This window comes from Mustela putorius, unplaced genomic scaffold (genome assembly GCF_011764305.1).
Source record: "Mustela putorius furo isolate JIRA1106 unplaced genomic scaffold, ASM1176430v1.1 tig00003983_pilon_pilon_pilon, whole genome shotgun sequence".
Taxonomy (NCBI): domain Eukaryota; kingdom Metazoa; phylum Chordata; class Mammalia; order Carnivora; family Mustelidae; genus Mustela; species Mustela putorius.
In genome coordinates, this window is record NW_025422123.1 from 12,897,285 (window position 1) to 12,913,463 (window position 16,179).

Sequence of the window (16,179 nt, forward strand, 5' to 3'; positions counted from 1 at the left end):
TCTCTCTCTCTCTCTCTCTCTGCCTACTTGTGATCTCTGTCTGTCAAATAAATAAATAAAATCTTCAAAAAAAAAAGGTTTCTTTTTTTTTTTCAATTATTTTTGCATTATAGTAAGTGCAATCCATAATCCCCATCCCCTATTTCTCCCATCTGCCCACCCACCTCCTGTCTGGCTAACCATCAGTTTGTTCTCTAGAACTAAGAGTTTGTTTCTTGGTCTGTCTCTCTCTCTCTTTGGGGTGGGGGATGGGACAGGGAGGGGGAGAGAAGGCTATTGAGGGGTTCAAGTGAGATCATGCTGGTGAAGAAACTAGGCCAGAGACAGCCGCTATCATCACTCAGGAAATGCCAGCATTTGCTACGACCACCGGCCTGCGCTTATTAATCCTATTAACAGTTCGTTGCAACTCTAACTGCTTACCTGTTCTCAGATAATTGCTTACTTTCCAAGGAAGGCACACTTTGTGTTAGACTCAGGGTCTGAAAGAACTTTAAGAGCAAGAATTAGGACTTTGCTGGAATTTCTCAGCCCGTGTATTTAGCTTGCTAATACATGTTCCCTGCTGCAGACTGAAAAGCGTCACTTGTCATTCTCTTTCCCTTCAGCACCCTTCTCCAACTCAGCTAAAAGTGCCACCAGTGCTCAACCAGGCTCCGGGGTACTTCACAGAGAAGTTCTCCCCCGCCCGCTGGAGGCCCCCCAACACCAGCCAGCACCCTGGGAGGGCTGCCCAGCGCCTCCTCTCCGCTTGCCCTGTTTGCCTCTCTGCACATGCATTGTTATTTACAACATTTGGCAAAGGGAGCGCATTTATTGACGTTTTTACATCTCCTCCCATATGTTGAGCATGCTTGCTTCTTCCTGTAATGCCTGGCACCCAGCATGGCTCCTGATCCGCTGTCTCGCTGGCAAGACGAATGGAATGAAACACCCCAGCCTCCACCAGAGCTGCGGCTATGCTATTCTCCCGATCATTCGGCCCCTCCCCCCCTTCCCCCTACCTCCCTGCCCTAATAGATGTTCCAGGGCTTTGTTCACCTTTGATTGCCACTTTCTCAACTGAGGGACTTCCTGAGTCTCAGGTGTTCATGGTCTCCTGCCGCGCTCAATTCAGGTTGTGTGTTCTCACGGTCCCTTCCTTACCATTCACTGCTGGCACATTTACCAATTCAGTCCTGATCTGAAGGTAAGTCACAGCCCTAACGGCTTCGGGTCACTTTTAAAATCCTTCCCTTTTTATACCTTTTTGGTTGAAAATGTTCATTCTTTTTCCCTCTCCCCTCTCCCTCTTTCAAGCTTACAAGCGCAGTATCTATTAGGTTCCTACAGGAGCTAGTCCTGACGGGACCGCTGCATTGCACAGCAGAGAATATCTTCTCCTTTCTAGATGCAGCGGCCTGCCCTCAGCCTGTTCAACCCAGGGCCCCAACTGGAGAAGCCAACACAGGCTGGCCAGTGTCCTCCACATTGTCAGAAACTCACAATTCAGGAGGATCCAAAATTAGTCCCCCACTTCTGGTGCCATGTGTTGTTTACAAGACAGAGCTGACCCAGATTCTAGCTTAGGAAAAAAAACCCAAAAAACCAAAACCTTCATCAAAGTCCTTTTTGGCCTGCTGCAACTGGGGCCAGTTACTTTGAGGTGCCAACTCACCCCATCTCTCACTCTGCCAACAACCAGTTGGGGGCCGGGCTCACAGAGGATACAGGACAGAACCTGTATTGGCAAGAAGGTCTCTGGTGGAGACCAGCAGAAGGTTTAGGGAGAGACACTGAATCAGTGGAAGACACAGGTCGTGGATTAATCACTCGACATACCTTTTAAGAACTGGTGGCCATCTTGCTCTACACTGTAAGACCTCTACGGGGCCCTATGCCAAAGGCCGTGCTTGAAATGAAGTGAGAACTAACTGGAACTCAAATAAAAACTTGAAAGTACAAAAAGGAAAATAAGAAAGGAAGTGGGAGGAGGATGAACATCATCTCTCTACTTGTCCAATAGAGCAGATGGAAAGCCTTGTACCTTTAATGAGCAGAAATCATCATGGCAGCCATCAGGAAAATAAATGGCAGATTCACCAGTGTAACCTGCAGACTCCAGACAAGTACAACTAGAACAGTCTGAGGGGCCTGCCAAGCATTCCAGCATGGCTTTGGAAGCTCTCTATATCAGGGTAGAACACTAGGGCCCCTTCAACTTCCTGCTCTTCTAGCCAATCCCAGAACCACTCCACATGTTTAACTGGGAAACAGCCAACAAATCCGAAGCTTCTCATTAAGATGTCAAAGCTTCTTATTAAGATGGTCAAAGACCCCACTGGATCCCTACAGCCTAACTCAGTACAGGGGAAGTAGGAAAGATGAGAGACATTATTTTAGGCTAGTGTGGCTTTTTGAGAAACCGCTGCTGTTTGTCTCTTTTTATAGCTACCTAATAGTTTTGCCTTTTTGGTGACAGTGTCTGTCACAGAGCAGATGCCCAAAAATATTTGTTCCACCAACCCAGACAATCCTTCATTTTCCTTCTCTCTACCAGTTCATGTACTTTCTCATCTCCTCCATTTCTTAGAACTGGGTTTTCCCTTCTTCCAAACAGAACCTTGATTTTTTTTTTTTTTTTTACTTCTAATGTGCAATTGCCTCAAACACTAAACATAAAGCACTAAAAATGTACTCAGTGGGGATGTCTGGGTGGCTCAGTCGGTTAAGCATCTGACTGTCGATTTTGGCTCAGGTCATGATCTCAGGGTCATGGGATTGGGCCTGTGCAGGGCTCCCTGCTGGGTGCAAATCCTGCTTAAGATTCTCTCTCTCCCTTTCCCTCCACCCCTCCCCTGCAGTTCATGCACACCTGTGTGTGTGCTCTCTTTCTCTCTCTTAAAATAAGATAAAAATAATATAAAATAAAAATGTACCCAGTGAATGGGTATTTTTAAAAGGACATAGGAAGTACATCACATGAGGGGAAAAGAAAACTAGTGTAATGATCACTTAAAGATGACTTGCCCTTGACATGGACATGGGGAGAGTAAAGCTTGGCTGCAACATGCACAGCTCAGTCTTCGTTACCCTCCTTCCTGGTGCTGTCACCCTCCACACCATCAGACACAGATACCTTTCAGAGGACTCCCCCAGTCTATTAAAACCTGGATAGCAGATTAGTACAGGCCCCCTGTTATTTCATATATTTTACGGAGAGATGTTAGGACTCTGTCTCTGACAAGATGGAAGTGGGTGAGCCCTGTTGGTATCTAGAAGAAGGACCAATCAGGTAAAAGAGGCCAGCAGGGAGGGGGGAAAAGGCCCACAGCTGGGGGACTGGGTGTGTTTAGGGAACAGGTGGGAGGCTTCTGTAGCTGAAGTATGGTGAGCAAGGGAGGGTGGCAGGAAATGAGCCCAGAGGAAAAGCAGGAGGCCAGGACATGTGCTACTTTTGGTAGTACAGGTCCTTGGAGAGGACTTGGCTTTGTGCTCCAGGGATTTTGAATAAAGGGGTTCATGAATCGACTTATGTTTACAAATAATTTCTCTGGCTGTTCTTTGGAGAGTAGACCAAGAGAGCAAGGACAATTAGGAATCTACTGCCAGGAATTCAGACAGGAGATAATGGTGGTAGACACCAGACAGGTAGTAGCTGAAATAGCAAGAGGCAATAGGATTCCAGATAGTTTTAATGCACTAGCATTATTTGCTGATGGACTAGATATGGAGCAGGGGAAGATTCAAGGATAAAGCCACAGTGTTGACCTTAGCATCTAGAAGCATGAAGCTGCGATTTATGAAGATGGAAAAGACTGTGGAAGTTAACACTGGGACTTTGAAGGAGAAGATTCCTATCATTCATCTCAGTGAGGAGCAGTTAGTGCTGAGTCTAGAATTCAGTGGGGAGGGGGATAGCATACATGAGACTTAAAGCCATAGGACTGGACAAGGGGTTTTAGAGAGAGAGGAAGTCCAAGGTCTGAGTCCTGGAACACACCAGCATCTTACAGGAATCACAATGGTAGCATCTCCCGGGTGTGCTGCAATAATTTGATGAGATAATACACGTAAAGAACTTAAAATACTGCTGAGAACCTCCTTCAACAATCAATAATCATATATACTTTTCCCCACCAGCCAGCCTCTATCTCTACTAGAGCACCAATCCCAAGTCCCTGGGCCCTGGACCTGGTAGAATTCCTCTTCATGTTGCATAGTAACAGGTGGGGTGGGAAAAAGGAAATCTTGTCCCCATGAAGGCTAGAGGAAAAAAAACTCTCTTACTTGCATTCCAACATGGAATTCTGAACATTTTCCTGCCACAACATAGACAGTTTCTAAAAACAAAAATCTGGTATTTTTTATCAAATACATCATGCACACAATAGCCTTTTGGACTAGCCAGCCTGGGGCACCTGGTCATAATTTCTGACATTCCTCCAAGAAAATACTTTTCAAATTCCAAACAACCCAGTAGAAACCTACATTTTAAAAGGTGGTAGGTGCCTCCTAACATAAAAGCATCATATAAATTCTAAAAGTGGATATATGGGCACCTTCTTTTCACAGCAACATTCTGTGACCTATAGCTGTATTTTAGATACCCAACAGCAACTAACCAAGTCCAGAGATAGTCCCTTTGTAGCTCCTGTCTTAGTTTAATCCTTGCCTCTCCTCACTCCCCCACCCCGCCCCCCGTACTCACCCAGGCAACAAACAGGCCACTGAAAAATTTTAACTCCAAGATGAATTCCCTGTCATACTGTATTTCTCCATCAAAGCCCTAATCTAGCTGTCCTGTAACTGTCTTTTTTTAATTATTTTTTTAAAAGATTTTATTTATTTATTTGACAGACAGAGATCACAAGTAGGCAGAGAAGAAGGCAGAGAAAGAGGAGAAAGCAGGCTCCCTGCTGAGCAGAGAGCCCGATGTGGGGCTCCATCCCAGGACCCTGGAATCATGACCAGAGCTGAAGGCAGAGGCTTTAACCCACTGAACCACCCAGGCGCCCCAAGTCCTGTAACTGTTTAATTGCCTTCTTTCCAATGAAGTCTGCAAATGCTGGGCTGTATTTAAAAAAACTAGCTGGGAATCACTAGAATCTTTCAAATAAATGGGGAAATCAAAACTTAACCTCGTGTTAGCCCACTCCAAGACACACAGGCCTCCTTGAAAGAAGAAGGAATCCAGAGGACTCTTCCAAATGAATTACCCAAATCAATGTGAGAAGGAAGGTACAGGAGGACCATTCTTCTGATGTAATCAGATATGGATGTTTATATCCAGAGTAGAACTACCACATGTGGCTTTTAGCAGCCCAGAGAGAAGGAAAGTATTCACAGGACTAGCATCAGGGCTGCCTAAGAGTATCAAGCTTCAAGTCTGAGGTTTTTGCTTAAATGACAATATGATTTCCCTAGGCTTCAAGTTCTGAACAATCAGCCGTCATGCTTTAGGACAATTTGATTACATGCATGCGTGCATTCTGTTGCTATAAACCATATTTAAAGGCACATATACATTATGTCTTCTCCCATTAATGTGGAAATTCCTAAAGTATACCCATGATTCTTCTCCTTTCTTCTCCTATAAGCAACACCTTATGGTACAGTTTGATCAATTATGACCCTACTCTATAGCTTCTCAATGGCAAGGATTATGTTACACACACATACACACAGAGAGTCCTAAATCTCAATACCCAGCATACAACAGACACTCAGTGTCTTGTGAACTGAATTAACTGGCTGCCTCTGCTATTTTTCTCTTCTCTTTATTCTCTTTTTTAAAGATCTTATTCATTTGATAGAGCACATGTGTACGCACACCCACACACGCACACGCCAGAGAGAGAATAAGCAGGGGAAGTAGCAGGCAGAGGGAGAAACAGACTCCCCAGTGAGCAGGGAGCTCTATGCTGGGCTTAATCCCAGGACCCTGGAATCATGACCTGAGCCCAGGCGAATGAACCACCCAGGTGCCCCTCTCTTTATTATTTTTAATGACAAACTATAATTTATAAGTCACCAATAAGATCTCAGAATTCTAATGATCTGGATTCATCCATGTGACCACCAGGAACCTGTAGTAATCACAGGACAATATCATGCCCATCACTGACAGGGCTAGCGCTCTATAGGCTCAGCCCAGGTATGGCTTCAGTAATACTTTCAACATGAAACCAAAGGTTATCTAAAACTAACATGGGAGCTGGCCAGTTGGCTCAGTTGGTTAGAGTGTGGTGCTAATAAAACTAACATGGGATTTTTTTTCACCTGATAATTATCAGATCAATCACTGAAATATTTTTACAGTAGATAATGAAAGGCTGCTGGTTACCACTCAGGTCTGAATAATTTATTTAAGATATCCAAGGGAGGTAAACTATTTTCTGCTGTAAATTCCATCTTATGAGCACTGTTTATGTAACTCCTCATGAAAACAGTGAGAACGAATTTATAAAACAAAGATACTATTTTAACTTTTGGCTATTCCATCTAACCTTGCATACGCCTCCTTTAATATTATGTATTGAGAACCTACTGTGTGCAAAGATCCCTTAGATGATTTGAAGTTGGACAGAAAGACTCACTCATGAGCAGGTGGAAAGGAGAGGCACCTTGATACCACATGGACACGCAGACCCGGGATGCAATGAGAATGAGGTGAGTATCAGAAGATAGGAATAAGCACCCAGTGCTCTGGGTTTCAAAGGAGGCAGGGATCCAGATGGAGGGGAGAATCCGAAAATGATTTAGAAGCAGGCAGTATTAGGGAATAGAGAGTGAGGAGGCAGCATACGTTTAGGGAAAGGGCAGGGGAAGGAGAGTGGGAAGAGGCGGAGAACACTCTAGGCTGAAGGAAAATCTTGAGCAAATGCCTGGGAGAGGGAGAGCTCCAGGAATATTCAGAAAATTACAGCAGTCCAGACCCAGGCATGGGAGAGAGGCAGGGGTGAGGCCATCTTGTCATGTACATTGCAGACATAAAATCTGCATCCTGTTGATTGGTAAAAGCCAGAGGTGGAGAATGTTGTTGAAGCAGCAGAGTACTATATGACATACACATCTGAACACAATTCCCAAGAACTCAGCTAAGGATGAGAGGGGTATATGGCTGGAAGTGGCCTGAAGCAGCTATCAATAGGGTTCTGCAAGAAGTCTCTGGGACTAAACGGGGCTCCCTGTTCTCCAAATTCATATGTTAAGCCCTAGACCCCACTTCCGCTCTATTTGGAGAGGGGGTACCTTTAGGAGGTAATCAAGGTTAAAAGAAGTCATAAGAGTGGGGCCCCCATCTGATAGGATTCCTGGCTTTATGAGAAGAGTAAGCGCACACCCAGAGAAGCTATCATAGAAGAACACAACAAGAAGGCAGCTGTCTGCAAGGCAGGAAGGGAGTCCGCACCAGGTACCCAACTGACTTGACACCTTGGTCTTGGACTTCCTCCAGCAAGCAGAGAAATACATCTCTCTTGTTTAAGCTGCTCAGACTATGGTATTTTGTTACAGCAGCCCACTCAGACTACTACAGATTCAGGGACTCAGAATGGAGTGCTGCTGTAACAAATACCTTAAACGATGAAAGCGGCTTTGGAACTGGGTACTGAATGAGGGCTGGAAAAGTTTTAAGGTGCATGGTAGGAAAGGTGTGACTGCCAAGAAAGGACTCCTGGTAGAAATGTGGATGTTAAAGGTGATTTCAGTGATAGCTCCCAAAGAGAAGAGGACAGCTAGAAAGAAAGCTTCTACCTTTGTTTTTTGTTTTGTTTTGTTTTTAAGATTTTATGTATTTGACAGAGAGGGACAGACAGACAGAGGGGGAGGGAACACGAGCAAGGGGAGTAGGAGAGGGAGAAGCAGGTTCCCCACTGAGCAGGGAGCCCAATGTGGGGCTTGATCTCAGGACCCTAGGATCATGGCCTGAGTCAAAAGCAAGGCTTAATGACTGGAGCCACCAGGGCGCCCCAAGCTTTGTAGAGAATATATAAACAATCATGAATGGAATGAACGTGCTTTATCCTTCAATAAAAGGGAAGAAAGACTTCAAAGATGATTCCAAGATCATAGGGCTGCCAGTCCCACCTCCGGCCCAAGGACAGGGCTGCTTCCTCCTTGGCTTCAGAGGGCTAGACCTGGGCACAGAGCCCCATAGGCGAGGCCTCGCAGAGGGGTTGATGCCTGCAGGGCAGAACCAAAGACGATCATTCTTGAGCCTTAAGATCTCATGGAGTTTGCCTTGTTATGTTTTAGACTTGCTTGGGACCCATCGTCTTTCTTCCGGTTTCTCCCTTTTGAGATGGGAATGTTTAACCTATGCCTGTCCTACCACCATACTTTAAAAACCCATAACTTGTCTAATTTCACAAGCTCGCAGCTGGTGAGGAATTCTGCCTCGAGATGACTCGAGTTCCAGTCTCACCCATATCTGATTTAGATGAGACTTTGGATTTTCGACTTTAGATTTGATGCTCAAATGAGTTAAGCCTTTGGGAGCTACTGGGTTGGAGAGACTGTAGTTTGCATGTGAGAGGACCATGGATTTTGGGGACCAGGAGCAGAATGCCATGGACTGAATTGTGTCCCCCCCTCCATACTGAAGCCTAACCCCCAATACGTGACTATATTTGTAAAAGGGCTCTTTAGAAGAAAATTAAAGTTAATTGGGGTCATCAGGATGAGGCCCTAATCTGATAGGACTGGTAACTTTATAGGAAGAGGAAGAGGAAGATTTCTCTCTCTTTCTCTCCACACAGCTACAAAGAGGCAGCTGTGGAAAGACACAGTGAGAAGGCAGCTGTCTGCACGCCAGGAAGAGAGCTCTCAACCAAGAACAGAAACAGCCAGCACCTTCACCTTGGACTTCTCAGCCTCCGAAACTGTGAGAAATAAACTTCTATTGTTTAAGCCACTCGGTCTGTGGTATTTTGTTTTGGCAGCCTGACCTGACTACTACAGTAAGCGATGGTAGGTTTGAAAAGAGAAATGGATGGAGATGGATAAGGTGGGGAATCCGGAAACCTTTTTTTTAAAAACCTCACAGAAGCAAAGGGATGAGTTTCAGGAAGGAAGAATGGTCAGTGCCATTCATGCTACACAGAAGGGGAAGCCAAAGACCAAGAAGTAACCTCGGTTTCCAGATTAGGGTTCCGTGACCTTTAAAAGGACAGCTACAAAAAAGAGGAACAAAAATTAAATTGTACAAGATAAAGAAGTTGAGTAGCTGGGAAAGGAAAACAGGCAGCAAAAGGTATAGAATTTTCTTTCCAGATATGATATGCCAAAGTCCCACTGTATCCTTAGGAAAAAGTCCAGGCTTGTTTTTCTCTAGGGGAACATATCTGTCTAATGGTTTGAATGTTGGGGTTTTTTTTTCTTTTTTTCTGTAAAGCAGGGTGTTCTTTCAGGCACTGGTGGGGATTTCCAAGGATTTGTTTAGGTGTTTTGTTCAATTGCTGACAAATAACCAGATTAAAATGACTTTCCTGTTTCTCTGCATAAGAATCTCCTAGAAGCTTTGGAAATGTTTCTTCTTGGCCCAGGTAAATACCCGAAAATCCTTTCTTTCATTGAAGCTGATGTTATAGCAATTTTTTAAAAATCCCCAGAAAGCCCTGACAGGAATCAGAGTTCTTCAGGGTTGAGTAACATCAAAACCTGCCAAAGAATACAGTATCATTCTTGACTTGAGCATTTCCTCCTTGGCCCTGGCATCATAAACCCCCAACCAGCTTAGATCGAAAAAGTTCTTTTATCTCAACTTCACTTCACATTCCAACAGGAAGAGGCCCCTTCTGACCATGGAAAGAACATAACTTGGACCCACATTTCACCCTCCGCAGCTAGCACATGTCCTAGAGGAAGGTCAATAAGCACTCGGTAATAACTGATCACCTGGAAATCAGGTTGGAGGTAAGACATTCTGCACATAACTGAGGACCCTATTTTAGGACTCTATGGCTACTAGTTAAGAGGAAGCCCTTAACAGTGGCATTTTATCTTTTACTAATTCTACAGAAATCAGGAGCAAGCATGGACAGGATGTCATAGAAACATCTCTTGGCCATTTTTCAAAAAAACACTCATTGGAGCACACTTCTCGTAGTTTAAAAGTCATTGTCAGCCCGGGCTAACTCCTTGCCGGTAAATATCGGCGGCTTTTAACCGCAGGCAGGTATTGAATTGCTAAGTCCTTGGAGGTTGGGTGGGGGTGATTTTATTTAATTTATTTATTTATTTATTTATTTATTTATTTATTTATTTATGGATAGGAGATGAGAGCAGGTTGCTATTCCCACCTTATTTCTCCAGGGTCAATCTACTTGAAGGGAAGTTAAAGATGATTTTCAAGGCTTCACTTCTCTACAAACAGGAAAAACAACGGGAATTCAATCTTGACTTATTTCTTTATTTACTTAATATTGATTTTGCTGGAATCACTTCTCTCCCTCCACTCTAGTTAGTCTCTCAATTATGCAAAAAGAGTTGCTGACATGCTATCCTTGCCAGCGTATTCTGATGATTGCTGTGTCTGCTCTGGTACAGAGCAGGTTGGCTGTTTGATGCCATGAGCCGACACAGGGGGGTGCAAGTTTATGCTTATTCATTCAACAAACAAAAACGGAAGGTCTACCGGGCTCTTGAGGAACACAACAAAGCAAAATGAACCACCAAGATCTGTGCTGTCCTGGCTTTCAGAGTCCAGTAGGGATGTCCTCAGTCACCAAAAAGAGTCTTCTTTCTCTCTTACTTTGTCAATGTTAGTCTAACAGGTGTGCTCATGGGCTCCTTTTTAAAAATTTGGAACCAAAGAAAAAACAGGCAGATGTGCAAGGTGACACCATTAAGGAGTCAGGGAGTCAGGACTAGATAATGAGGAAGCACTGGTGGGTGATGTCGAAAATACTAATGTTTTTCATCTGTCAGCCCCAAACCTATCTGTCCTCATGAGATCACAGGGCAGTTATCACAATTCCTGTTTTACAGAGTAGCAAACTCAGGCTCGGAGTGGTTAAATAAATGGCTTGCCCAATGTCTCACAGCTAGAAGAGCAGAATCAGGACTAGAATGAAGATCTCTCAAATCTTAATATAATGACAAAAGAAATAAAAATAAATTTTAAAAATACAAATATATATACATATATTTCATGCATGGCCATGTACATGGCATGCAACTAAAAGAAATAATCCATAAAGCTTATGAAAGATTTCTGCTGATGATTCGGTAGAAAACAACACAGTGAATACTGGTAGTAATGTAATTACAATGTCATCTAATCGATCCAAAACATTCAACAGTATTTCACTTCTTAAGTGCAAGGTACTCAGGCATAGTAGACACAATGGTGAGTCATAGAACATGGCAGCAGCCCTCACAGGTTGTAAGGCTCCTGGAGGTGGGGAGGTCCTTTGGCTTGACCTCCAGTTCAACTGTATTGAGTGATTGGTCAGGCCTCTATGCCACTGAAGACATGAAAGTATTAAGCAGGAAGAAAGCAAAAGAAAGTGTTAGCTACATTAAGTGCCCAGTAGCATCTCTACTTCCACAGAGTCCTCCTTTCTCCCCTCTACAACCCCAGAACTGAATATTGTAAGAACTCTTTGGGTTCCTAATCGCTTACTTACTAGCATAAGAAGTCAAAAATGGAAAAGCAGAGGCAAAAATTCTGATCCTTCTTAGGATAAAATTGCTGGTAAGCTCTTTAAGGCTCAATTCATAGAAACAGTAAAATTGAGTCCATGACATTTTTGTGTAATACATATAAAAGTGAGTGTCAAATAGTGTTAAAACCACAGATGCTGGTGCACCACTGCTTGGCTATGAATACCAGTTGAGCCACTGATCAGCTGTGTGACTTTGGGGAAGTTAGTCAACCTCCTCAGGCCTCAGTTTCTTCATCAGTCCAAAATGGATAGAGATACTGCAATGATCAAAGTCATATTACAAGTAAAAGTCTTAACACATTGCACATAATAAAAGCTAGACAGGTGTTACCTAGTAATATAAATATTATCTACTGAAAAGAGATGCAAGGTATAAAAAGAAGGTAAAGTTAATGATTCCTACAAAATCAGTGCTATCCTTTTCTCCCCAGGGTCAGCTGAAGACTTGACTAAGATTTAGGACCCCTCCATCTTGCCATCTTTATAATGAAAGTACCTTTGCAGAAGACAGTACAGTTAAAAATAACGTTGGAGAAAGGGTGGCCACAGCTCCTACCATTTAATGGCTAACTCCAAACACGTGGAAATACTTGATGAACTTTTCGTTCAAGTTCTTGCTAATGACGTCCTGGAAAGCTAGGGATGACCAAATTAAGATGACCAAAGTAAGAATTTCCATAGCCCCTGCCTAAGAAGAGCCCTGCATTTGAAGATGAGCTTAAAAAAAAAAAAATAGTAACAAATGGCCATTCTCAATAATGAAATGCAGGTTCTAAGGATACTGTAATAAGCTGTTGCCGGGACAAGAATATACGAATGATGAAAGAGCTGGAGGGAACTTTGGTCGTAAATATGTCCAACTCCTTCACGGTATAAACTAGATATCCGAGGCCGAAATGGGGAAGGGGAGGCCCCGTCTCTCATGGGGAAACCACAGCCCACCCAGGACAAAAGCCCAGCTCCTCTGACTTCCTCACTCTGCACCTTGCAACGCGCTCTCTGTACCATGCAGGCTGTCAGGGTATAGTAAAGGAGCGTGGTAATAGTAGTCACAAATATTGACTGGGCACTTCAAGGTGTCTGACAATTGTCTACACGTTTTATTAAAATAGGGAAACCGTATTAAAATTTTACGTAGGAGGACAATAAATTGAATACAGAAAAAAAATGCCCTCTCTTTTAAAGCCCCCCCAAATCTCTCCAAGGTTGGTTTTGCTCTTATGTCAGCATGTACTGCCCAGCTTCCCAGACCTCAGCCCACACACCGCGCTGCGTGCCCTCCTGCTGTAAAGTGAACCTCTCCTCTCTTTGCATCACAACCTACCGGCCCGTTTCAGGGCTCCAAAAATCTTAGCAGGGATTCATCGGGAGCAATACTAAAGAGCTCAGGAGAAATGCACTGTCACATGTGACTGACTCTCTGAGTGTCATTTTACAGGGCTTTCCTTTCCTTTACCCAAAAAAGCAACGAATGTAATAATTTGGGACAGAATGAAAGACCTTTCAAACCAGAAGCCTTTTCAATCTCAACACGGGGTCCTTATCTTCTCTGCTGAGGTGGGGCTGGGACTACTTCATAGCTTGCATTCACCAGTCCTCACGGAGGTGCCGAGAAAAGGTAACCGGAGGTGATGGGCAGATACTGCTGTCAGTTATCTGAGTCAGGACAAAGAGTAACAAAGAACAGAAAGGCACCTTGAGTGATAGGGCGGGTCAGAGGAGGACCACAGTAAGGGAGAATTTCTTCGAAGGTCAGACCTTAACCTTCCCAGATACCACGAACAGGTTGAAAGGAAATATCAATTTCCTTTGCCTGCCCCGCTAAAGGCCAGACCCCTGGTGGGTCGACGAGCATTGTTTTAGGAAGTTTTCACCATGGAGTGCAGAGTTCAGTCTGTTCAGATCGGACAAAGGTACAAACCACTTTTTATAGGACAAAATATATATACTGCCTCCGTTCCAATTTTGACCTAAACCATTCTTACTGTGACAATACCTAAATGTGTCCAAACAGAAAACTGAGTTCTTACGGTTTCAATTCCTCTGAAATCATCACATTCCAATAAATGTTCTAACCAAATACAAAGGACACTTAAAAAAAAAAAATCCAATTCAAATGAACAGCATTGATGTGATATTCAGGTGACGTTGTTTTGCTAAGATAACCCTCCACCCTCACCGTGACCCGTACTAAGGATGGTAAGGTGGACAATCTGGAGTTCGGAATGCTCCCAACACTCACCCTGAAGTAGGACTCTCCTCCCACGTTTCTTCATTTCCCGCAACACTAACTAGAGCTCCACACCATCATGTGCCTTCCCGTAAGGCAAATGGCAGAAGCCCACCAGTTCATTCCTTTAAGTCCAAGGCAACTGAAATGGTCTTGACACCAACGTGACTGGATATAACAACATAAATTCAGGCACCAAAATCACATGTCACTATTACTCATTAAAAGACCATCTTCGGGCTGATCCAAAATAGGCTAACCTTCTTTTGGATTATCAGAGAAATAGAACACCCCCCCCCAAAATTTAAACATTCCCACGCAGAAGGCCTATCCCCCTCCCCCACAAATGCCTCCACAGGCCTCACTGTGACAAGCAGTGATGGGCTGCAGAGGTGGAAGGGCCCCTGATGTAGAGCTGGAGCCAGCACGGGTTTACCTGCAAGCCCTTAGGCATGGCAGTCCACTTCCCGAGCCTCAGTCCGTCATCTGAGTAAAATAGGGATTAAAAACAGAGCCTAGCTCTCAGGGCTGTGAAGAGATAACATGTGGAAAGTGCTTAGCCCCATGCCTGCTGCTTAACAGGTACTCAATAGCCACAATTATTTCTGTTTAGTCACACATCCCAGCCTCGCAAAGAAAAGGGGGGGTGGGGGAAGAACACACTGTCTTACCATAACAGAAGCATTTCAAATAATTCAAGACAGAAGCCCTTATGAGATCTGCCTGTGGGAGGTCCAGACACCCTACCGGCCATCCCTGGGCTTCGGGACGGAAGGGGGACGCAAGCCCAGACCACTTTCTGAGAAGAGGCCTTTTGAGACATGAAGTAAAAGCAGACACACTTATCTTTGGAGTTCCTTTTTTTTATAGTTAGCAATTATGTGAGGAGAACAAAGGCTTTAAAGACTCTGGAAGGTGCTGGAATCATTAATCTTGTGCTTCTGAACTATTTAGAATGGATTTAATGACCGGTTCATTTTACCACTGACTGAGTGCCCACCACAGGCACGCTGTGGCGAGGACAGCAGGGGGTCACAGCACTAAGGAGTTGAGGCAGTTCAGCCTCCGGGTACTGAGTGTCCAGCAGAGGTGTAGGTAAACAAGTAAGCTGCGAGTCTACTGGACTCACTGGACTCACTGAAGATAAGGACTCTGCCCTCCTGACTTTCATCCCCCAGTAGGCACAGACCTGGTGCATAGTAGGTGTGAGGGAATGAATGAATATATGAGGGAATGAATGAATGAATATATGAGTGAGTGAGATATAAAGATTAGCCCATGTATGTGCCATAAATACAGGTTCCAAAAAAAAAAAACCAGTGGCTCCTTTGAGGAGAGCTCAGGGCTTTGGGAAATCCAGAACAGAAGGAACCTGAAGGAAGACAATTTTAAGAAGCGGAAACAGGAGAATGTCCACCTATAATTTTATACAGTTTGAAATGTGCTCTAAATTATTTCTCATTAGTAAAAAGGTTCTTATCCTGATTATTGTTATTTGTAGCCTTTCTATAACATTCTATATCTGCAAATTGTATGCAACTGCTTCTTTGTTATTTATTATAAGGACTTTTGATTTATTTATAAACAGCTTAGTGGTTCATTATTTATTAGACTAGGAAATTGAACAAATAATATCTGGTCTCTAGCAGCCCTGTCTCAATGATTATTATTGGTCTCCTGGGGTTCACTAATAAGCAGCCATAAAAAAAGTCAATTTGTAATTAGGAAAAGGAATGTACATATTTGGCAGCATTTACATTGACATGATTGACAGCAGACAAGACTGACAGAAAGTCTGCAATGTACGAGGAATAACCTCGTAATGGTATTAGCATAATAAAAATAAGCCACCACCAATTCTAGGATAAGAAAAGAGGTATATGAACGGACTAAGCAATGAGTAGGATACTATGAAAACTGCATACCCATATCTCAGGGGCGCCTGGGTGGCTCAGTTGGCTAAGTATCTGCCTTCTGCCCAGGCCACAATCCCAGGGTCCAGTCCAGTGTCAGGCTCCTTGCTCAGTAGGAATCTGCTCCTCCCTCTCCTTCTGTCCCTCCCCTCTGTTCATTCTCTCTCAAATAAATAAATAAAATCTTAAAAAACAAACAAACAAAAAAAAAACAAAAACAAAATAAACCTATCTCAATAGTAGGAACTCAAAAGCAAAAAGAGATATAAATCTTGGAAAATCACTGAAAAAACTGGTCTGATCAAAAAAGAATAATTAAAACTGAATAAAAAAACATCTGGCAAAGAAAACAACTGTCTCAGGGAGGATCTGTCACCAAACTAAA

At 43.6% G+C, this 16,179-nt stretch overlaps 1 protein-coding gene across 3 annotated transcripts in view; it reads right to left on the reverse strand.

The window, feature by feature from the left end:
- RCAN2 (regulator of calcineurin 2) overlaps positions 1–16,179 on the reverse strand; it is a 270,128-nt gene that overhangs the window by 241,145 nt on the left and 12,804 nt on the right. The window contains exon 2 of one of the 3 annotated variants that reach the window (XM_004739766.3): positions 14,318–14,409. The exons of the other annotated variants lie outside the window; for them this stretch is intronic. The gene's annotated coding sequence lies outside the window, so the exon portion shown is untranslated. The remainder of the gene's footprint in view (positions 1–14,317; positions 14,410–16,179) is intronic. 3 annotated transcript variants of the gene reach the window in all.